At 39.7% G+C, this 26,115-nt stretch overlaps 1 protein-coding gene across 2 annotated transcripts in view; it reads right to left on the reverse strand.

The window, feature by feature from the left end:
• LOC143034595 (tyrosine-protein phosphatase non-receptor type 4-like) overlaps window positions 1–26,115 on the reverse strand; it is a 279,323-nt gene that overhangs the window by 228,478 nt on the left and 24,730 nt on the right. Inside the window, exons 3-4 of one of the 2 annotated variants that reach the window (XM_076200888.1) lie at window positions 19,980–20,118; window positions 19,256–19,733 (exon numbers count right to left, since the gene is read on the reverse strand). The gene's annotated coding sequence lies outside the window, so the exon portion shown is untranslated. Of the gene's footprint in view, window positions 1–19,255; window positions 20,119–26,115 lie in introns of both variants that reach the window. The other variant, XM_076200887.1, reaches the window with a different exon arrangement.

A 26,115-nucleotide genomic window follows, 5' to 3' on the forward strand; every position in this document is an offset into this window, starting at 1 on the left:
ACCTATGTGGGGGCCCTACAGGTTGGCCCCTCAAGACGGATATCGGGATCACCCTCTCCACCCACCTTCCGCAACAGGTGATCTTCTAAACCTAAAAACACCCTCACCCTTCTGGAGTTGCAACTCTGAGGGGCTGGCACTTAGGCTGCGCTTACACCAAACGAATCGAATCGATTCAATTTATGAAGAATCGAGACGATTCATGAATCGTCTTGACTCGCGAACGTTTCAATGTAACCGTTGACAGCAGGCGAAGCGAGTCGATTCAAATCATGCCGATTCGCCCGGTGTAAACGGTTACATAAGGGATTACAAAGGAAGAGCATGCTGACAGGAGACCTTTTGGTTCATAACTAGGTCAGATGCAAAAAATACATATAATTATGATAAGCAAATAAGTAAATAGAAATTATATTATAAATAGTAATAAAATAAAATAAATATATAGGTAAAGTTAAATAATAAACAAACAGGTAAATAGTAAATAATAATAAAATGATAAATGATAATCAAATAATAATAAACAGACAAATAAACAAATAATCTAAAACAAATGACAGGCATTACATTGAAACTAGTCGATTCATGAATCATGTTGTTTCTTCATGAATTGAATCTATTCGATTTACTTGGTGGAAACAATGGCTTAGTCACTGGAATGGGCACAAGAGATCCCCTCCGACAAATTTCCACAACACCGGAGTTCATTTGTAAACCAACTTGGTCAAGTTTGGGTGGACGAGCGTCAAAAGTTTTTTGAAAGTTTACACGTAAAATCACGCAGTTTCTGATAGCATAATGTCATATAAATTTATTATGAACTGTATTATATAAACCATGGACTTCTGCATTCATATTGGTAATGATTAAGACAACTGCTTTCCGTGATGTTCGACAGAATCCCATAACCGTTTCAACTTTCAAATAGTCTCTACGAATGAGGTTAGACCAACGAGCCTGCCGTTTGCTGCTCCTGGTTTCGATTTATATTTTCTTTTCATTCGATGAGAATATCTGCAGCCGTTGCAGACTTTATTATCTCTTTTCAATATTACTTGTTACAAGTTAATGATATATTCGTTAATTTCCCGCAAAATTCTCGTTTACGCCGACAACACTTCGGTTGTGTTTTAGGGGAACAATGTAGTCGGTGGTTCGAATCTGCATCCAGCAAGACACAAGACATTATTTTTTTCAGCTAAGAACAACATACTCGTTTGTCACATAAAGTAGGTGGACAGCTTTTCTGAAGATTACTGACGTGTTTCCACGGAAATCTAGCCCGATGCATGAAAGAAAACCATGCTGATAGCTATGTTGTTGTAAGCCCCAAAATCTCCAGCCCCTACGTTTGTGCAGTGCCTTTAGTATTTCGGCCATACGACGCGTTGGGTCTCGGTGGTATTCTTAAAAAAAACATTTCCTTATATAAATCTTATATAAATCCTTCGAAGGGAATTTTTTTTTAAGAACACCACCGTAAGAATCTTATGGTGATATTCTTTAAAAAAGAAAAGAAAAATCCTTATATACTATATATATCCTTGGAAGGGAAAGATTGTTTTTAAGAATACCCCCGTCTGATTCGCCATGAAATGACCACAGCTTCGATCCTCGTGACCCCACCAAATGATTATGGGAGGGGGGGCGTATCTCTATGTAACACACACCCTTTCTGATATTATTTAACTTCACAAACTTCCCCTTATTGGGAGGCTAGGACGGTGCCTCTTACAGAGCACTTTGTAGCGTGGAATTTTATTAACCATGCCCATGGTCCAATTTCACCGGTGGCAGGGTTCGAACCATCACCCCATCGACCTTTGCCGCAAGTAACGACACCCTAACCCGCTCGGCCACACACACACATCTTCTTCATCCATAAATTAATTAATAATAATAATAATAATAAAATAATAATAATAATAATAATACCTTCCAAACTCGTGAGAAAAATTTGCCCTCCGAAAGCCACACATTCTTTTATTAACAAGAAATGTCAAAACTTCTCACCTCTTATAACTCTTCACACGGTTTCTGGCACCTAGCCACAAACATTTACAAATATGACACAACCTCCTCTTCGTAGCAACACCAGTATTACTATCTCCCCACTGAAAAAACTCTCACCTCTGCGCAAGCTTTTTATTAAACATCTGGGTGATTTCGGCGTCATTCTTCCAGCTACTACTCTGAGTTGCTCATGCCATTCATTGGAGGTACTTTCAAGTGTACATACCCCTTTTGTCTTTGATTTTAACTTCTTCCATTCGATGAAGCCTATGTAGGCGTTATGACGTCATGAGAAGCGAGAGGGTATACGAAAATGCCGGCTTCGGAATCTTGATTATATCTATTTTGTAGTTGTAGCTGAGTGACCCCCATATTCAGTGAACTGGCCTGATAATATTTTCTGTGGTTATTAACATTCAGAGTGAAAGACAACGAGTAATACAGCCGTAGCTTTATATTCTATAATGCGAGTATTGTGATACATCATCATACATCAGGCAGCTAATGCTGCCCACGAGCATTCGAGTCGTATTGAAATGGTTAAGACAGTTTTGTTCCATATAGTCACTCTCCCCCTTTTTTAGTTCTAGAAAATTGTGCTTCCGTGCTGACTCCCTGCTTACACAATCTGTTCCGTTTTTGTCTAACAACTTGCTCGTATTTTTATACTGAATGTATATTTACATCCAACCTGTCTCAAAGAAGGATGGTCGCTCTCAGGCTTCAAACTATCGCCTAGAAATCTAATTTCTTGCTTACCTATAAAAAAAAATCGAATCTACCTTTCAGAAACACAGTTCTACCTACGAGCTCTCATACCGTCAGCACTCAACAGGTGATCTTCTAACTTTTCTGTTTGATCTTAAGCCTTATCATTTTATTCATTTAATTATATATTTTGGGGGCGCGTGCTTCTTTTTTATGAAGCGGCCTTGCTGTGGATGTGCTGTGTCTTGCGACACTGCTTCTGACCCAGGGCAGTGGACAGGATGCAGGGATGACCCGTCATCCAGGAGGTGCCAAAATGGGAGGGAGGGAGGAGGGTGGAAGGGAGTGGAATATATAAGAAATGGAATGGGTGGGAGTGGTTTCTATGCCTTTTTCTTTTTGGCTACCCCCCTTTTATGTATATATATTTATATACACAAGAAAAAACATGTTGGATACTTCTATTTTTCTACCCTCCTGAAAACTATATTACCACCTCTATGACATCACTTTGATGCAATATTGTCCTCAAGGAGTGTTTGATATTGTTGACAAAACCTTGTATCGATATCCCGCTGATCCACCTTCGCTCTTTTCTAGTCTACCGCCATTATTGATCACCAGTATATTGCTAAAAATAACCAGCTCTTCGATCGCTGGAAGATAATATCGCATCCGCAAAGAAGACTTGGAGTCACAGAAGTGGTACGGAAACATTGAACCACTTCAGTGCGACTCAAATTCTCGCGCGCAGCATCGGCTGCCATATGTAATATGCATCACATTACTCGCTTTATAGAATATAAATTCACTGCTGTATTACTCGTTCTCTTTTACTCTGAGTAATAATAAACACAGAAAATGTGATCAAACCAGTTCACAGAATCCGTGGATAACTGATGTACAACTACATATATATATATGTATATATATATATGTATATATATATATGAGAGAAATTCGCTAGTAACAGCGACATCAATCCGATAATCTTTATGACAGTCGCATGCAGGATTCGAAACCACTGCTATCGGTCACCCGTAGTATCACCTTCACAGGCTAAGGCTCTGTGAAGGTGATCTTACGGGTTGCCGATAGCAGTGGGTTCGAACCCTGCATGCGACTGTCATACAAATTATCATATATATATATATATATATATATATATATATGTATATTTATATATATATAATATATATATACATATATATAAATATATGTATATATATATATATATATATATATATATGCATCATCGTACCGAGGTGGCAGAAAGTAAGGACGCGAGAAACCCAAAAAAAGGTAAGAATTCTTTTTCGAAGGTTGACGAGTCTCCAGGTTACTCGAATCCCTAAAAATAGCGACTGCCCATACGGGGTTCATCATCACATTAAACCCGTTCTTAAGGCTGAATGAAATCGCCTGTCGCTTACCATATTAGGCTAACTAAGACAATATAACCCGTTCTTTACGGTACCGATCCTTAACATGAATAAAATCGTCTGGCGCCAATCAGAAAACGACCATAAGCAAGGCACACCACTTCGAGGCAACGTTGATCCAACCACCAATGCCATTTTGTGGGAGAAATTTGCTGACATGGGATGTTTTGTGAGTAAATTATATATTGCAATGAACTTATCTGTGTATATAACAATTCCTTCTTTTTGTGGGAAAAATGTGGAACTCCACATTTCCTTGTGGGAATTTTGTGGTAAAAATCTCACTCATTTGTGTGAACTGGCGTCGATTACAGTGGCAACACTAGTTCACGCGACAGAATCTGACCGTTAACCAAGTTCACGAGTCAGTTGACGTTGTGACGTCACCTTTCAATTCGCCCAGACCCCAGATTCACTATTTTTTCAACGACGACAATATAATTTTCTGTCGTGTGTTAGAATACCACGACCTAATTTATTTTCGTTAAAACACTGCAAAAGAAGACATCTTACTAACACAATTAATTCTGGGACTAATCGTCTGTTGCCTGAATACTCCATGAGTCAGAATCACAAACCGAAAAGAAATTCCGATATGATGATGCAAAATTCATGGTTGCATTTCATTTGTTTATCTATTCTTTTTGTTTCTGTAATTTTGAGTCCAGGCTAGCACACAAGCCTGTTTATCTAATTGAAGTTTACATTTACTCTATTGATAACGTTCCTCCTCACGTACACTCGTACACTTTTTGATGAAGATCCATGGCTTCTATACTTGGGGATATTATCGCGCCAAAGCGGAAGGCAGCTGATGGAAAAATCTAGAAGCTGAAAGTGTCTAGCCCCCCTTTTTTATATATTTATTGATTTAGCGAAGGCTAGTCTCTCATCATTAAAGAATGTTCCGTGCCTCGGTTCCGTAGCGGTGATTCTACAGTCCTTTCCCCGCCCCCTAACGTACTGAGTGGATAAAAATTGTGCAAGTCAATAGCTCCATACGGGTACACTTTGGTGAATCGTCGCTGTAGGCAACACCCTTGTCTGACGCTCACTCGCACCTCAATAAACATATCCTCTTGCACCCTCTCTCCACCGTATGAGGGTATCGACTGCATACGTTTTAAGCAGTCAATGTTTTATGGACTTTAGTGGTAACCCTACCCCACCCCCGGGGACCAGAGCTACGCAATATTCATATATATATGGGGACTATACTAAAAAAAATAATGCTGAATACTTTTTAACTGACAAAGTATTACAAAGGAGGAGCATGCCGACAAGAGACCTTTTGGTCCATAACTAGGTCGGATGCGAAATAACATAATGATAAATAAACAAATAAGAATTATAATAATATAAATAACAAGAAATAAAATAAATATATAGGTAAAGTTAAATAATAAACAGGTAGATAGTAAATAATAATAATTGATAATCAAGCCCACCCCCTCTAACGTCAATGAAGTACTAGGAAAAAAAAGTACATAACCTTCTCCAATGTGTAGGGGCTTGCGAATACACTAAGAAAATGAGGGGAGCAATGACTAAATCCCTCTCCCCCGGACCAGGGAAACTCCCTCCAGTTCAACACCGAGATGAATCACGTTAGCCAGGCAGTGGCGTCGAATGCAGCAGAAATAAAAAATGAAGTGTGTCACCTACTACAGGAAGGGGTTAATCGAGATAGTCTGGCGCCCTCTCGCTGACGAAAGGAGTGCCACGCTATCGTATGGCTAGACCAATTGCCACCCAGGGTGGTCAAACACAGCCAAGTCTATGATGAACATCAATCCTGCCCTTAGGCATACTACCACATTAGTGAATGGAGTCAGACGAGAGACAATATAGAACAAGTAGCCTTCGGTAAGGAGACCATTTCTAATCATCCATAGTAGTCATATAGACATGTACTGTTCCAAATACAGTATACGTGTATGATTTGTGTGCTGTAACACAATAGGATTCTCTTAAAGAGAATATCCAATACATCAAGCGAGTTCAAAGCAGCAGTATTTGTCACTTTGTGTTAGAACTGAAATCCAATTCGGCATAATGGTTTATCAGTTACTCGTAAAAGCACTGATTATCAGATCGCACAGCGGAAAGATAAAGAATATACGATACTCGCATGCTACTACAGATGGATAATTATATAATCCCACCCTCCCCAAGTTCGCAAATCATCCTCTCCCTCACGACACTTCTAATTGCTGCACCAGTTATGAGCTCACACCGTGAAACAGATAACGTCACCTTGGCTCTCTGTGTACGCATAGCCTGGGCATGTGACAGTCATCACTGTCAGGGGGTCAATCTTAAGCCTTCGTATTCACGGGAAGTTCCCGACGCTGACCGCGCTACAGGAAACAAGATGTAAACATTTCCAAACGCTACTGTCCTAAACCTAATACTGTAATTTGTCTGCATCGACGACGCACCTTGGCAACCGTTGTTCTTTCTTGTTACTTAAAAATTTATATATATATATATATATATATATATATATATATATATATATATATATATATATATATATATATATATATATATAATCATCATCATCACAGGAAACAAGATGGTAAACATTTCCAAACGCTGTTGTTCTAAACAATAATTTGTCTTCATCGACGACACACCTTGGCAACCGCTGTTTTTTTTTACTTAAATTATATATATATATATATATATATATATATATATATATATATATATATATATATATATATATATATCTTTTTGTGGTATGCAACCCAAGACGTCTCGCACTTTCCACTCACACTCGATGTAAACACTGGACAGGGTGCACACTGCGTGGCGGCATCTTAAGCCCGTGTCTCCTCTCCATCGTCAGGGGGTTGGGGGTATGGGATGGGGGTCAGTTCCTGCACTGATCACGAACACCCGTGATGGACTCAGTGTCCCCTCTGATCCCTTTCCGAGGGTGGTTGCTGTCCTTCGTGACAGGAACAGTTGGGTGACTCGCCCCTCGATCTGATGCATAATTCTTTCAGTCCTCCCGCACCCACAGCAACCGTTACAGCATCCCTGACGACGTGTACATTGGCGGCGTCCAGTTTAACAGTCTTTCGTTGTCTGGCAGCGTAGTTCAGGTGCCAGTCTGTGTTGACGGAAACCACAAGGGAGGAAGGGACGGGCAACAACTCGCCTCAAACGTAATTCCTTTCCATGGCTCCTGTCTACGAGCTTTAGACCAATACACGCCTTCGAACTCACATGTTAGCCCTTCGTAGCACCCATAGGCAGACTGCCTCTCGGGTGCAGGGCCGGACTGAGGAACAGGTCCCAGTTTCCAGTGTAACAGACTCGCCAACGCGTCTGGTACGTCCGTCCGGTCCCGCCGGCAGCACTACAATCAATAACGATACCCGACCACCGCGGGAGTACCGACGCAACACGCATGCACGCACTCACGCACGCACGCACGTACATACACAAACGCACTTCATGGAGGCGCACAAGAGCACGTACTACGGTAATTGCATCGCCCAGCAAGCAGAAGATACTAAAATAAAAAAATAAATAAAAAACACGCAGACAACACAGTCTAGACAGCATCTGTCACATAGACTACCGCAATAATACTAGAATGTTCCGTAGAAACAATAACATACAAAGTGCACACGTGCTTGCCGAGTGAAACAACAATAATAAACAAATTTTAACCAATCAACTGCTGGCTCGCGTTTCCCCCAACTGGAAACCCAAGATCCCATGGCAACCTACAATACTGCATGGTACGATATATTGGATTTTTTTTCGTATTTCAGAGAGCGGCTGAAGACAATGATGTAACAAAATCTTATAGATAAAAAATAACCACGGACAGCTCCGCACGGAAAAGAACAAAGAACACAGCAATTGAAAGTGCCGATGTGTATGTGTGTGTGTGATTCACCTTGGTCTTTGGACCACGTGTTGGACTCGTGGTCGACAGCTATTTCCCTCCCGGAAGAGAGCTCAAAGCTCGTATGACCGATCTATGGGTAATGCTATGACCTTACACACACACACACACCCAACTCCCCGCCAACGAAAGTTGGAGTAACGACTCGAAGCGCAACTATATTGAAATAATTTCAGCCCCGGGCAGGTTTCGAACCATGTACCGCCGACACCGCCGTACTGACAGTCTGGGACTCTACCAACCGCGCCACCGAGTCGTGTGTGTGTGCGTACGTGCGTGTGTCTGTGCGCGCGTGCGTGTGTATTTACCTAGTTGTATTTTGTGGGAGAAGAGCTATGCTCGTAGTGACCCGCAGTTGTATCTTTCCGCATCCAGTTCTTTCTTAAAATCATGTATAGTTTTAGCACTCACTGTTTTCTCTTTCAATTTATTCCATGCGTCTATTACTCTGTGTGGAAAGCTGTTCTTTTTCAAATATCTTCTGTAACTGTCCTTTTTAAGTTTCTTCTCGTGTCCTCTTGTGTTTCTTCTGTCCCATTTAAGTAGATCATTCCTATCAAGTATGTGTGTGTGTATGCATGTACGTGATTCACCTTGGTCTTTGGATCACGTGTTGAACTCGTGGTCGACAGCTATTTACCTCACGGAAGAGAGCTCAGAGCTCGTATGACCGATCTATGGGTAATGCTTTGACCTTACACGCACACACACACACCCAACTCCCCGCCCACGAGAGTTGGAGTAACGACTCGAAGCGCAGTGATACTGAAAATATTTTCACCCCTGGGCAGAATTCGAACCCGGACCGCCGTAGTAACAGTTTGGGACTATACCAACCGCGCCACCGAGTCATGTATACGTTTGTGTGCGCGCTCGCGTGTGAACACATACACATACACACGCACACACACCGACATAGAGACACTCAAGTGGTAAAAGAGAGAGATTTAAAGAGGCTTGGTAGCAGGAAGGATGTTTAGATTCAAAAGAGACGAGGTACTGGCTGTCGAGTAGAAAAAGAAGGGGAAAAGAGTGGGGGAGAGGGGGAGATTTGCTGCGCGGCTTCATAAGGAAAGATGTAGTGGAGAAAGAGGAGTGTCCAGCTGCCAGTTCCGAAAAATAAGTTCATATATATACCAAATGGCTCTTTCCCATCCATAAGAGGTACGGCCGAGTAGCATACACCCACTCGTTAGCCCTGTCATCTTAGCGACTCGATTATAAAAGGTCTTTCATGTTCCCAGCCACACATAAGAATGAAGGAGACTGCAAGAGACCATACGGTCTACACTAGGCAGTTCCATGTATATTACCACCTGTCATTCCCCATCCATAAAGTGGGCTAACCGTTTCTTAAGACAACCTGCTCGGGTCAGAGGGAATTAAGCAAGACAGCGATGGTAGAGACAGCGATGAAAGATTTATATTTTGTCAATGAGAACAATATATATATATATAAAAAAAAAAATATATATATATATATATATATATATGTATATGTATACTGTATATATATAAGGTGAGGTGAAGCTTAATAAACTCCCTTTACTCTGCCTTAACCATTTTATTATGGGAGTTGGGGCGGGGCAGGAGGATGAATAAAAGGAACACATGACAAAAATCCAACAGACAAAACCCCAATCTGCATAGTAGACAAAACCCCCGATAGGAAAATTAGGGCGGGAGGAGACATAACCTAGTGTAGGGCTTATGGTCTCTTGCAGTCTCCTTCATTCTTATGTTATCATGTAACTTAACCTAACGTAATCTAACCTGTCGATTGGGGTTTTGTCCGTTAAGCATTTATCTTCGGAGTAAATAACGTATCGACGTGGTGGAGGAATATTCGAAATTAAAAGCGACCATTATTTTATTTCTATTTATTTATTTGTTCCTTTTAGTGGGAACAAGTACACGTGTTTTGCAAATGCTTGACTAGGGGTGTCACCCCAGAAACTCCTAGAAACAGTGGTTCTTAACATGGGGGGGGGTACGAGACACGTTAGCCAGTGCAATGGTACTGTACATTTACCATGAGAAAGCATAATGTGCATTCACTGTATCCTACTACTTGACATTTCTAATTTGAAATGAAAAAGTACCTTTGTCCAGTAATTGATCATATCTCAGCAAGGTTTGTATCACTAATCCTTTTCGTATGTTTGCATTGTATTTGTATTGGATGGGGATACGAGAATTTTTATGCACTAAAGGGTATGGTGGTGAGAAACTGATTCTCACAGCTTAGGACACACTAGCATAGCATGGGCGCTCCCGGGGAAGGACCGAGTAGAGCTACAAAACAACATTGAAAATTGCTAAGCAAGGCATTTTCGTGATAGGGTCCTGTTGACAGCCGTCTGATGACATCAGCGTCCCTTTCTTGCAAAATGATTGGTCAAATGTGTTTCAATATGGATTTCAGAGCCAATCATATTATCCCTAGACTCCTAGAGGGAGGGGCTTAGCAGTACCAAGTTGAATAGAGTAGGAACACAGTCTGTAGATAGCTTCCCTAAGGCAAGTAGTAACAGTGAACTCCCACAACATTATATACACACTCTAGCACATTTAAGACATTAAATAAACAAAGAAACGTATACAATTGGTTTGTGCTCCTTCCCTAGTATTACCCTAGGTTCACTATCTCCCAAGGAACTGGAGAAGTGTAACATGGTGTATGTTTACTTAATTGTAAATAGACAAAAAGTGTAACATGGTGTATGTTTACTTAATTGTAAATAGACAAAAAAATATCTTTCTTCATTTCTGTCCCCCATCGATCAAACTTGGGTTTATTTTTTTATATATTTCCTCTTGAAGTCTGTCCTTCAAGATGAAACATATGTACGAAAAATCCTGTGTTTGTATTTAACTAATCATATTTACCTAACTCTAGTATACAGGAAAAGAACAAAGCTCGTAGGGTCCCGTTTCCTATTTTCTAATTATCTAATAAACCTAGACTCAAATTCATCCTTGATTTCCAATTATCGTATTTAGATTTGAACTCTTGTATTGCTTGAGCTTCTATCTCCTTCCAACCTATTCCACATGTGATTCACCATCATGGCCTTGGATCACGTGTTGGACTCGTGATCGACAGTTATTATCCTCCCGGGATATAACTCAGAGTTCATATATGACCGACCTATAGGTAATGCTGTGACCTTACACGCATACACACACCCAACTCCCATTCCACGAGAGTTGGAGTAACGACTCGCAGCGCAGCGATACTGAAATTTTTTCAGCCGTGGGCGGGATTCGAACCCGGACCGCCGTGTTGGCGGCCAGGAACTCTAACCACTGCGCCACGAGTCGTGTGTATACATGATTGTGCTTCAAATTCACGTATGGTTCCAACTGTGTGCGTCCATTTAAAATTCACCATAGTCTGGCATCACGTGCTGGACTCGTTATCGGCAGCTATTATACTTCCTGATGAGAGCTCGGAGTTCGTACACGACCTGATCTATGGGCAAGGTTGGCCTTACACATACACACTCATCCCAACTCCTTACCCAAGGATGGCTGGACGGCTTGAAGTATTGTCATGCTTTTCAAGCAGCTGGGGTACATCAGAACCGCTGAGGTTGAGTTGAATTTGCAATCCAAGACACCACGTGTATGCGTGCTGACATCGCGAATACAGTCGTCGACAATGTCAACAAAGCGCGATGGTGACGTAGGAGGACGGTGTTCCCCCCATCCACCCACCCCCCTTTTTTGTATCCCAAATTCATGTACTGCTGTTCTTTAACTCACATCGATGCCACTCCAATGCTGAATGGAATCGTCTTGAACCCGCTTCTGAACTCCTGTTGCCCACTCTGGGTCCATAGTGCAGACGAAGGAAACTGAGACGGTGATTCACATTTTGCCTACGAGAAGTCCTGGGTGCTTCGACTGTTAGATTGCAACTGAGACGAGAGGGGCACGCTGGATATATATATATATATATATATATATATATATTTTTATATATATATATAGATATATATATATATATATTTTGTTTTTTTTTTATATATATATATATATATATATATAGAGAGAGAGAGAGAGAGAGAGAGAGAGAGAGAGAGAGAGAGAGAGAGAGAGAGACTTTTTCTTTTCTTCTTTTTCTAGACTTGGGTATTGTCAAGCACAGAAAACGACACAACAGCCGACCTACCGACACCAGTTCCCTGACCATTCCAATGGTTATACTGTTATACATCTATTATTTGTATTACTACTAATGTTATCTTGGCACCTCCTGGAGGGAGAGAGGAGGGTGGAGGGGAGTGGAATATATGGGAAATTAAATGGGTGGGAGTGATTTCTATGCCTTTTTCTTTTTGGTCCCCCCCCCCCCGTGCAAGGGGGAAAAAGCCTTTGGTATATGTATGTACTAATGTTATCATAATTACCATTAGTATTATATTCATTATTATAATTTTGCACGTTTCAGTGATGATTCGCTCATATCATAATTAAAATTACCTCCACAAAATTCAATCAACTATATTCCGAGACAATACTTGGGAGAAGACGACGCGGACGCTCTCGCACAAGATGGAAAGATGTCATCAAAGATTTGAGAGCCCTGAACAACGATCCTGACAAGAGGAGCATTGTCTCAGCGTCCAAGGTCTTTAATAGGCCTATATTACCATGGGACTGAGTCCACAAAAATCAAACAGATCGTTCATTTGAATAAATTTTGTTGTTTCAGTTTAGGATAGCAGATATGTGGGATAGCTAAGTTATCTTTTTTAGATTATTTTCTAATCATAAAAGAATGATGGGTGACTGGTCCGTAGGGAAGTCACTTGAAATCCTAATCTACTGACTCCGTGACTACGTGCTTAAGACAGTTAATATTTCAGGGACCAAGTCACTCGCCATTTCTTTATGACTAGAATTTACTAATCACTCAAAAGGAACTGGTCAGTTCTAACTTCTACTACACCCTTCATCGCCACCTTTACGAATCAACTTCCCTTCCTCAAGGATAGAAGCGCTGGTTATAACTGAAAAATGCGGGCGCGATCGTGTAAGGAAAATTCCAATGCATACCTGTCAAGTCTGTTTTTTTTTTTGTGCGTTAAGTCTTACGTAATTTCTATGATTTTCAAGTCTTACGGCGTAAGTTGAAAATCTTACGCTTTTTCTCCGCATGCGATGTGTTTTTAATGTGTTTGTTTTAAACAATTTGAAATAAATTCCTCTTTTCAAGTGACACAGTATGAGCACCACATAATGAAAAACAGTAGTTACAAGAACCTTGTAAACAACACCGTTTTTCATAATGAGGTCATACTGTCATGTTTACATTGTGTTTTCATTCTGCATTTGCTTTGAAACAAATGAATATTGAATGACAATTTTTTTTCTTATGGTTTAATTACCGTTTTATAAACAAACTTATGGTCTCTAACGCAAAAGCTTAAGGCAAGACACGTAGCTTGACAGGTATGCAACTTTTCGCTGTATAAATGCAAGGACAGAACTTCCGGTATTCCTACAATGGATAGGGATATCTAGTGACAGAATAGCGGAACAGTGACTTCCTCTGTGTAAAATATTTACAGAGGTAGTAATGGTTATGGCCTGTGGCTTACGGCGCTTCTATCCTTTTAGACAATTTCACGCCAGAGGTGGCAACGATCAAACTGAAGAAACAGCAGACATTAGCAGGAATAATCCTGAACATCTATCATCCGTGAAATATGAATAACCGACATAAAAATGTACATAACAGTTACCTACTGGTCTTAAATTGAATAATTGCAGAGAGGAATGTGAGGTTGTCTTTATTGCACAGCTTCGAATTTGCTGATAAACTGGAAATATATGTTTTAATGACGGAGTCTGGAAGCAATGCAATGCGACTCAGGCGCATGCCCTTTCCACCAGCTTCGGTATCGAACTTAAAAAAAATCATATAATGTTTCCTTGACTATGCCAATGTTTTCACTTTTCAGCAGTACATCACATATTTGATTGTGAGTGTTTTCGTGTTTTTTGTAGTTATACACTCAATCCTTGTCATTCGCTATCTCGCCTTTGAATTCGGATACCTCCTTTGTAAGAGGGAAAACCCTTGGTATATGTATATATGCATCTTGCACATTAGCTAATAATTAATTAATGAATAATGCTAATTCAATGTTTTAGTGACTTGCGAAGCAGCTGGATATATAGCAAACGCCCTGCTCCCAGGCAATGATGAAAACTTAAACTGTTTTTCACTGGATTTCATCAATGTTTTTATGGTGTTTGTAGCAACTTCCATTTCCAATTCGAGATGATGTGATGGTTTTAGTGTAAGAATATCATTACCATACACTTAGATTCTTAAATAAAATTAAAATAAATGAATATATAAATAGATTCAGTGATGGCCCGTCATCCACTCATCCAGTAGGAGCCAAGGAAAGAGGGAGGGAAGGGTGATGAGTGAGAGTGGAGTATGTGGGGATGAAATGGGTGGGAGTGGATTTATACCTTTGACTTTGGCTACTTCTCTTGTAAGGGGGGAAAAGATCTTGGTATGTAAGAATGAAAAAAGTAGAGTAAGCCATATTAACTACATAATATCTAAAAGGTGTGAAACTCTTCAGTGAACTGTATGTCTCAGGTTTTTATTTAATTTATCTACTCATTTTATCTTTTATTATATTTCTAATTTTATACTATTTATTCATCTATTTACTTGTCTTTTTTTGTGGGGGGGGGTTGACCAGAATGATGGCTAAGTGTTGAGGAATTGTAATTATCTGGGATGAGCAGTGTAAATGAAGATTTTTGGGTGGATGCTGACCTCTGTTTTCTGTTGGCCATTATTCTGGTACATCAAGTAGTTTGTATGCACTTGAAAGCAGTTTTGTATTTGGGGTGATGACCAATTATTTTTTTACTGTCTGTACTCGTATGTTAGTACTTTGATGAGTTTTAGCTTTCAGCAAGGGAGAAACCCATCACCCAGGAACCATTGAGGAGCACCTGTATGTGGTGGTCCTGCAGAATGGGCAGCAAAATTGCCCATTTTCAAAACCTGTCAGCCCCCTCACCTCCATCAATAGGTGCAGCCCTGAGTCTCCAAACTGGGCCCGAGATTTTTAACAAGGTTGACTATATTTCTTGCATTTTTCACATATGGGGAACTGACAACCAGCAACTATTCCCCTTACCTTACCACTCTGAGCCAGTAATATAGAAACAGTCTAACACTAATAAAACACAGACAGTTTAAGAGAGATCTTTGGAAGGGCTCAAGGACCATTGCCAGCCATTGCACTCTAAATTTCCCACTTAGTGAAACTTGAGGCAACATTTAATAAATTAATTAGCCATCACCCATTATGCATTACACTGAGGAAAACTACACAGCTATGCCCATCATAATGTATTTAATAAACTCAGACATATTCCTAAATTCATCTACCATAGCTGGCTTCACTATGCCTGTCACTGAGCAGTGAAGCTGCATGTCCTGGCCTGAACAAAGTCTTATATTAGTCTCATTAACATGTGACTTTGCAAGGATCAGCAAAAAGTACATGCAAATGGTGGTCCTGTGAGATGAAAACCAGGAAGAATCATTTCCCCATTTCTCATTTTCAAATCCCACATACATTCTCATCTCTATTTAAAGGTGCAGCCCTGAAGGAATATCACTCCATCTCTAACTGGGTCCAAGGTTACTCTCTATGGACATTATCTAGTCATCTTTACTTCAATTTTTCACACAATGACAGCCAACAATTAGTGCCACCTCCCCTCCTCCTACCAGCCAGTGGCATAGAAAGAGACCCACTGATACAACACAGAAAACAGTTCAGTGTTTCTTCCCAAAGAGAAAGGCCCGTAGGAGGGGCCCATGGACTGTTGCTGACTATCTGACATTACAATCATGATTATCATTACTGACTTTACCTGTGGTCTTCTCGTCTAAAATCCAGTGGTGGAATTCAGCTAGTTCTTACCGGTTCATATGAACCTGTGCTTGGAATTTCATAAGCTCCACAAACAGCTTATTAAAATTTTGTTTATAACAAGTTATAATAAGCCTTAGTGATATCTGCATGCTACTGATCTAGTGAGAGAACCTGTTGTTAAAGATTTTAATCACACTACTGCTATAATCTTATAATCATCTAAACTCTTCATAAGTTCTTATTAGCCTGTGTGCAACAAAACACTTATGAAACTAAACCAAAGTAAAGGAAAGAAAAAAATTTAAAATTTCATCCTGAGGGTTTTATCACTAATAAATTATTTATTATATCTCTATCATATATCTCTATTATATTTTCATTTCTCAACCATTATCAATGCTATCAGGTGGTTAGAAGTACCAGTACATGATGCCACTGTTCTCCCAAAAGAAGATGTGCATGCCTCCCATAAAGCTTTTGTTTTCTCATTCCTGCAGAGAAGCAACACTGAGGGTGGCATTCCATCCCCAGACTGAACAAAAGGAGCCCCTGTGATTAAGTGGTAACATGCTCCTTTCTCACATCAGGAGTCCGGGTTCAAATACATGGGTGGATACAGAATTGGATGATAGTAGTAAGGCTTCATATCTGTGTATGTTTGCATTCTGTCAAACTCACCTGATGCTTATCTAGACAAAGCACACAAAGCAAGCAACCTTTCTATTATATATTCTACTTGTACATTGAAGTCTTTCCTGTTATGTCTGAGTGGCAGAACAGAATACAAGTATACCTCACCCTATATCGTTAATTGATTCCACAGGTTGTGACCTATGTTATTTACATTATTATAGTTTTTATTTATTGTTTTATTATAAATATGATTTTCTTTTTTTCGCATCCGACCTAGATATGGATCAAAAGGTCTCCTGTCGGCATGCTCCGCCTTTGTAATCCTTTGTAAAAGTGACTGAAGTCAAAATAACCACACTATAAACCACAAATAAGCATTCCCCATTACTGGTGGAGCTGGTGGGAGCCACTTTACACTTACACTGTGACTTGTCAGAGAGCAAGCCTCATACAAAGGCACTGGTGTAGTTTTTTCTTACTTTACTAAGGCACTTTACATTGCACAGTTAGCAATGGCACAGAATACAGGGCACAAGCAGACTCAGCCACAACTCAACCAGTGCACACATCCAAATCCTGACACTCGCACAAACACACTCTCCCAAGCTCAGCTCTCACTCTCTCTCCCTCATAACAAAACATGTATCGGCTGACACACGACTCATGAAACTGCTTAAACTTAGCAAAAACAATTACTGTATGCAGATACACATACATTTGTAACAGTATTCTGAATTAAATAATTAAAAACAAATAAAAAAAAATTAAATTTAGCTGATGCATGATGATATTATTTACTGAGGCTGGTGTAGGAGGATGTTAAATCATAGAAGTTGATGGCTGAGACAAATTGTCAGCAGACAAATTATGTTGTATAAGGACTCGTTTCAGGAACTTATCAAGAGTGCCTTGAATTCTTTTGTTCATCCTCTCTTCAAGGATAAGGTTATAAAGAGCAAAATCTTTGTGACAAGCCCCAATAACCTTTGAAAAGTGTTGAGCATTTGGATCCATCTCTTCAAATAAAGTGAGACACTTATCCATGTGTGCAAATGCCTCTTGCATTTTCTTGATGGTAAAGTGACAAGGCTTGGGGTCTGGTTCTTGTTCTTCTTTATTTTGTTGCTCATGAAGTTCCATCACCTCTTCATTTGTCATGGACTCCTTATCTTTCTCAAATAGTTCTACAAAATCTTTCTCGTTTAAATCCATCTGCAGCTCACTGCTCAACGTCACCAAGGATTTGTTGTTGGTAACCTCGTCAAAGCCCTTTAAGTCCTGCATAGCTCATTCATAGCCATGCTCTGAATCTCATTACATGCAGATGATATGTTCATCACTGCTTTGTAGATGTCATATTCTTTCCAGAAGTCACAGACTGTGATAAGACTCAGTTAGGTCAGTTGCTGCAATAGCTTGATGTGGTGTTCTCTTCATGTAGTAGTGCTTGAAGATTGCAACCATCCCTTGCTCCATCAGTTGCAACTGAGATGTAATGGAGAGGTTTGTGGGTGACCTGGAGCATTATCTAAGAGAAACAGAATCTTAAGAGGAATCTTTATCTCTTAACAATACTTTTCTGCTTCAGGTACAAAATGATGTAAAAACTAATCTTCAAAAATAACTACTATCACCCACACCTTTGAATTAGCACCCCATATAACTGTGAGAGATGCCATGATTACATTCTTTAGCATGCAAGGTTTCTGTGCATGAAGAACAAGCAGGGGTGTTAGTTTATAATCACCAGCACAATTACCACCCAGCTATAAGGTCAGACATTCTTTGGATACCTTGTAGCCTGAGATAGTTTTCTCCTCCTTGGAAATAAATGAATGATCTAGCAATTTTTTCCAATATAATTCTGTCTCATCGATATTGAATATCTGCTCAGGTAGAAACCCATTTTCTTCAATGATCTTTGCTAAAGTACCAGGAAATTCCACTGCAGCAACTTCATCAGCTGATGCACTTTCATCTACTTTTTTTCAGGAAGTGATAATCATGGTGCTGTTTAAATCTCATAAACCCACCTTGACTTGCTTTGAACTCTATGTCCTTCTCATCTACATATTCTTTCTTGAGATCTTCATACAAAAACAGTGCTTTCTCCAGAACCAACTCCTGACTGACTTCATTTTATTTTCCAAGTGGTTTTATTACACATTTTGTGAATCATGTGTTTTTGTGATTTATTCGCATCACATACTGTGTGTAATAAAACCACTTGGAAAATAAAATGAAAGGTGACTGAACGTTTTCATTTATTTAAGACATTTTCAAAGGTCACCTTTGAAAATCTCTTAAATAGACGAAAACATTCGGTCACCTTTCATTTTATTTTCCAAGTGGTTTTATTACACATTTTGTGAATCACGTGTTTTTGTGATTTATTCGCATCACATACTGTATGACAGGCTAAAATAACCAAACCAGATCTATGGATCCAACCAGTGGCAATTATCAGCTTTCAAAATGTTAGTATCAATCACATTCAACTGATATTATTAATATCATCATTATCATTATTGTACTACCGTCATTATTGTTAGTACCATCATTATCAATATCATTAGTATTACCGAAGCATATTACACACTTACCAGATCCGTGGGGTTGTTTATGTGTGGACTCGTAGTGGTGGTGGTGGTGATAGTAGTCCCCTTGATAGTATACAGTGGTGGCGGGGGAAGGAAATAATGCAAACAGCCAATGCAGTTGTAGCACAGCCCCAATTATAGTGTGATGTAGCCAGCATGCACAACCTTAGATGAGCTGAAGGGTTCGGGTCATCATGGTGGAAAAGGGGAAAATGATGCCCAAAAGAGATGGAAGATAGAAATGAAAGTAAAAAATGACAATGAGGGACTGGATAGGAGGTGTTACTGGTGAAGTCAGAAGGAAGAATGTTTCAGTGTATGTGAAAATGACATAGTATAAAAAAGAAAGTAGATATATATTGAATGGTGGATACAGGGTAGCAATCTATGTAGGTTGCGGGGATTCACAGTAAGAAGACACAGTATAATGACAAAGGCAAAGAGGAATTAATACTTCTATGGGGATGTGGCTTTTGAAGTGCTTAAGGTTGAAACACCCACCAAATAAATCAAAAAGGAGGAGGAAGAGGAGGAGGAATACAGGAGTGGGAGAAGAGGAGAAGGATGAATGTAAAAAGAAAAGAAGAAAAGTAGATGAAGGTCTGTGTCCTCCACCCTAACAGATCATTACCACTTGTAAATAAACACTGTTCACATCAACAGCAAGTCTGTAATGCATCATATTCCTATGGTATGCGATGAAAGATAAGTGTTCACATCACCATACCAGCAGCATGTGAGATGAAAATCAAATGCTCTTTCATAAGGGATTCCTTTCCCACCACCACTGTAGTAGGACTGAAGAACATTGAGCTGAACTGCTGTTGCAGCTCAGACTACTTCAGGAACCGCCATCCAGTTATGCACTGTAAATTAAATAAAATAGGATTAAGTCACTGGACTAGAAAGATGGGAAGATGGCTATGTTGATCAACATGAGCCACACTATTATATATACACATACAGCCATCCATACTTATGTACATATGGATATGTCCTACAATTGTGTGATATATCACACCCTGTACTGAGGTACTGCATGGTGGCATGCAGCCAATGCTTTAAAGAATGTTTTGGGGTATCCCTACAGACTGGAGACACACCTCATTTGACTATATCAGAGTAAGTCTCTACTCCTGGAGGAATGCTGCTGCTTTTTGTACCACAACTGTCCCTCATTTATGATGTTCCCTTGAAACTGTTCTTTACCACTTCTTTCAGTTTATCTTTTCTTAACCCCTGTGGTACGGGGAGGAAAGAATTCTGCCACAGTGATTCCCGTGCGAGTCATTAAAGGTGATAAAGTGGAGCGGAGTAATGGGACCAAGAATCCCACTCTCGGTATATTCATCCTTTGAAGAGGGTCTGGAATGAGGACTCCAACCAGAACCCTAAAATTTAGGTCATTAAATGTCTGGTGTTATGGTACAGATGAAAGTAAAAGGAAAGAAATTGTCATTATGCATGTGAGAGGGAAGTGGATATGTTAACATAAAGAGAAATTAAGTTGAAAGGAAGGGGTGATTTTGAGTTTGGGAGTGTGGTGGGGAGAGGGTCATGAGTGATGAGGGGGCGAGGGAGGGAGGGAGTAGCTTTATTAAGTGGTGGGGTGGAAGGAAGTGTCTTCAAATTTAATATGGGTGAAGGTGAAGCTGGGATGGGAGATGTGGGTTTCTGTGAGTGCACATGGACCTGGTAGTGAGCGACTTTTTAAATATATTTAAATGAGTGTTTAGAGAGTTTTGGGAGAAATGTAAATGCAATGGTGTCAGGGAATCTAAATGCTGGAGTAGGGGATAAGCCAATAGATGGAGTAGTGGGGAAGTTTGGAGTATCAGGTAAGAATCTCAATAGAGAGACAATGTTGGAGCTATGCTTATACAGGGAGTCAATGAGAATAAACCTGTTTTATAAAAGAGTCAAGCATAAATATACATGGGAAAGGGTGCTGGATGGAAGGGTGGTTGATAGAGCATTAATGGATTATGTAGTGATGTCAAAATGAAAGTTAGGAAGAGTTTTGGATATTCATATATTCAGGAGAGAGTGGGGGAATGTCAGATAATATTCTGGAAGAATGCAAATTGAGATTAAAGGAAAAGTGAAGGAGGAGGAGGAAAAGGGTGGGAGGTAAAGAAGTGCTAAGAGTTAACAAATTGAATGAGAAGGAATAGAAGCTGAGAGAAGTATGGTAGGTGTGAGGGAGAGAGGGGAGGTAGGAGCTGATGAAGTATGGGTATGTTTTAAGGAGGAAATGACAAAATGTGCAAAGATGGTATGTGGGATGAGGAGGATGGAAGGAAGTAGAAGGGCAGTGAATGGTGGGGTGAAGAGGTGAACTGTAAAGTGAAGAAGTCAAAGAGGAGAGCAGATGTAAAATGGGGTACGACTATAACAGATATTTTCTTAAAGAATAAAATTATGTTTTGGAAGGAAGTGAGGGGGAGTGAGTCAAGTGGACAGAAAAAATAAAAGGTGTAGGTGGACAGATATTAATGAAAGAGGAGGCAGTGAGGAGAAGTTGGATAGAGTATTTCAGAACTGTTGAATGTGGAGGAGGTTAGGTGTAAGGCCAGGAATTATTTTCGGTTATTTTCATTTTTCTACAAGATTCTATAAGCAAGATCGAGTAGGCATTGTGGGTAAACACTCACTCCACTCTGCTGTGACATCATTAGAACATATTCGTATGTAAGCATAGATTAGGAACCTTAGATTTAGGAGAATGAGAAAAATTCCCAACTTCCGGTTCAGGATTCTATTAGAGGAATAATTTAGGGGATTTTGGATACATAAATGTTATATCAAGAACCAAGGTAATGGAACCTTGAATGTATGAAGTGTTAATCAGGGTTTACCCAGAGATACAAACACTCAGGGGCATTGATGGGTATTGCGTTTGAAAATTAGCCAGTGCTAACCCAGAACCCTCCTCCCTACCAGATGTGTTATTTTTCTTAATAGAATTTATTAAGATAAATAAAAATATCTGAGAATAGATGAATATAATAGATAACTGAGAATAGATGAATATAATAGATAATTATTATAAGTTAATCATACCAGTGCTAACCCAGACCTGTCTCCCTACCAGGGAGAAAAAGGGAGTACTGTATAAACAAACACTAAACAGAAATCAATCACATGAATCTAGCAGACTGGGTCAATCAAACAATATCTTTTGTAATAGGCTAAAGGCATATAATAGATTGCAAGGGATTGTGGTCAAGAGTACTCCCAACAATAAAGTAAATTTTAGTATTAAGGTTAGGTTAGGCAGAGGTGAGCTAAACATTGAACAGGTGGCTAGAGAGTTAGATCGTAATAACCATGCCTCCTAACATACATTAGGTGTGAATTATATAAGCCCCTAACACACTACCTCTCTAGTATCTCATTGTCTCATAGATACCAGGATGTGTTTTAGTTCATTTCTAATAGTTTAAATCAACTGTGTCTACTGTGATAGTGAATTTATTACCTATATATTTTTATTATATTTTTGTTGCAATTTAATAATTAACTGATTGAAAATTTGAGATTTTCTTTAATTATTCAATCTGGAGTATGTAACCATAACATCAAAATGGCCTTAAAGGGGGAGAATAAAATGAAATATTGTTTGATGAAGAACATCATTTATTCAAATCATATATATATATTTGGGGACCTGGGGTGGTGGTAGCAATTATTAATTAAAATAATCTGACTTAATGTAGGTATTTCCCAATAAGCATTATAGATATATAGTTGATGAAGTGTCATCCTCATAAGTGGCGTGCTTCAAGGCCCCAACATGGGTAAGTGCCGCCCCGGTGTGAGTTGAAAAATGCCACCCCCCCACACACCACCACTACTACCACCTTCCACATCTGATGGTCACAAGCACGATTCACATGTAACATTCATCCACAAAACAAAGTTTATACACACAACTCATGATAAATAAATCATGCATTAAAGTGCATTATGGGGAATTTGCTTTACCTTCTTTTCACCAAAATGTGCCGCCCTGGGGCATTGCCCCCCCTGCCCCTCCCCTTGTCGAGGCCCTGGTGTGCTTAACCAAACACTGTTTTATAAAGGTGTACTATACATCTCACCCATCTGTTCGTTGATAAATCTACTGTAGTTGCTGAGTGTGACACATATTTCTGTTATAGCGGTGGTGGGATTGATACTCATTAATTAATCAATATTAAATGTGGTGTCATTTTGACATTACATACTTTGGCAGCAACAGTGCCACAGTAGCACTGTGTAGTGATTGACTTATTGTGGCAGGGGAGGAACTATGATGGGAGACGAAAATGATGGGAATATAGGTAAAGATGAGACACAAAGAATATTGAAAATGATGAAAGCTGGTAAAGCACCTGGATTGGATGGATGTCATACAGTGTCTGACAAAGGGAGGAATGGTTATAGTGGACTGGCTGGTGAGGTTATTTAAAGTGTGCCCATGGGAGGGGAGTGTGCTGCATTACAAAGGAAAAGGTGACAAATGTGAATTTAATAGTTAAATAGATCAGCTTGTTTTGTGTGGTTGGAAAGGCATATAGGAGGGTAATAATTGAGAGGGTTAAGAGAGGAATAGAAGGAATAATTGATGAGGAACAGTGTCAGGATCAAATTTTTGTGATAAGACAGATTTGTGAGTTTTTGGCAAAAGGTAAGGCTTTTATGGATTTAGAGAAAGCTAATGACAAGGTACACAAGGAGACACTGTGGGTGGTTTTGCAAATGTGTAGGTTAGGCAGAAAATTGTTGAGGGCAGCCATAAGATTTTGGCAAGGTATGCAATAGAAGGATACTGAGAGTAAATGTGAGTAAAAGCATGGTGATGACATGTACAAGAGGTGAAGGTGGCAGCAACCTGAAGGTAAGTCTGAAAGGAGAAATATTAAAGGAAGCAGATAGTTTTCAATATTCAGGGACACATGTGCAGAAAATGGAGTGGAGGTGGGGGGTAAAATATAGGGTGAAGGCAGCAAGTAAAAGGTCTTGAAGGAATGAAAAATGTCATGAGAAATAGGTATTGGGAGATGAATGCAAAGAGAAGACAGGGAACTTTCCTGTTATTGCCCCACCACTAATTTTTCTTATTTTTCTGTTGTATTTGATTTTGTATATCTTAGGTTAGGATAGGTTAAGCTAGGCTAAGTTAACCTAACCTAACCTATCTTTACCTAAGACAGTATGAATGGGTGATTGTGCCTACAACACAGTATGGGGCAGAGACTTGGAATTTTAGGGAGTATAGAGGAAAGGAGCAATGCTCACTGTGTCCTATCTCCTACTCTCCAATTTTATCATACCTAGCCTCAAATTCATGTACAGTTCCAACTTAATCCATATATTTGATTTCCAATTATCATATTTAGATTAGAATTAATGTATTTGAGCTTGTGCTATATTACCTTCTAAGCTGATATAACCCAAGCTTGAACAACATATACCAAATCTAAATATGATGATTGGAAATCAAGAATAATATAGATTAAGTTGGAACTGTATATGAAGTGTTTGTGTTTATTTTTTATCTACCTGTTTGTTTATTATTTAACTATACCTATGCATTTATCTGTATTTTATTTGTTATTTACATTATTAGAGTTATTATTTTTTCATCTATTATTATTATTATTATTTTTTTTTTTATCCAACTTAGATATGGACCAAAAGGTCTTCTGTCGGCATGCTCCACCTTTGTAATCCTTTGTAATGAGGAAGTGAGCAGAGTAGGGGTAGAAAGGGAGCTGGCAGATAGGGTAGATGAAAAAAAACTGGGATGGGTTGGGCACATAGAAAGAATGAGTGAAGAAAGACTAATAAAAAGAGTGCAGAAGGCAGAGGTGGGTGGAGTGAACTTAAGGGGTCAACCAAGAACGAGATGGATGGACAGGGTCAATGGAGCTTTGACTAAAAGACGAATGTCTGTTGAGCCAGGAAGTGAGAAGGCAAAGGATAGGTATGAGTGGAGAATGGTTATGAATAGAATATAAATTAAGACTGCCCAGAGGGATTTCTCATGTAAATAAAGTGACTAGCCCTACTCTGGGTTTGCTGTTTCTTGGTGCACTGTTTCTAACCTGGGCAGTGGGCAGGAGACAAGAATCCTCCATTCATTTTAATCTTCTGCATTAGCCTGTATGTCTCTCCCACAATCCTCCTGATATTATCAGGTGACAGATTGTCTTTTATCAACACTCCAAAGACTTTCTCGTCTTTTGCTTTTGTAATATGTTCGCTTATCAAGGAATAGTTTATGGATTACTTTTTTGCCACTATTGCCCATTTCCAGTACTTTGCATTTTATATCAAACCCATAGATCAGTCATATATCTGAGCTCTCATCCAGAAGGGTAATAGCTGTTGATCACGAGTCCAACATGTGATCCAAGATTATGGTGAATCACACACGTGCACACATTTTTGTTCACCACAGTTGGAATGCTGTGTCGCAGTGCACAAATGCTGAATATTTCAGCCCTGGGCGGGATTCGAACTCGGATCGCTGAATAAGCAGTCGAGAACGGTACCATAGTACCGTAGATCCTTGTGTGTGCGAGTGCATGATTCACCATTGTCCTGGATCACGTGTTGGACTCGTGATCAACAGTTATTACCCTCCCATATGAGAGCTCAGGGCTCATATAAGACCGATCTATGGGTAATATTGTGACCTGACACACCTACCAAACTTCCCGCCCACGAGAGTTGGAGTGCCGGCTCGCAGTGCATCGATACTGAAATAATTCGAACTCGGGTCGCTGGAGTAGCGGTAGGGAACGCTGCCACTGTGCCGTCAAGAGTGTGTGTGATTCACCATGGTCTTGGATAATGTGTTGGACTCGTGATCG

The sequence above is a fragment of the Oratosquilla oratoria genome, chromosome 17 (assembly GCF_046742065.1).
Source record: "Oratosquilla oratoria isolate Oo_2021 chromosome 17, ASM4674206v1, whole genome shotgun sequence".
Taxonomy (NCBI): Eukaryota; Metazoa; Arthropoda; class Malacostraca; order Stomatopoda; family Squillidae; genus Oratosquilla; species Oratosquilla oratoria.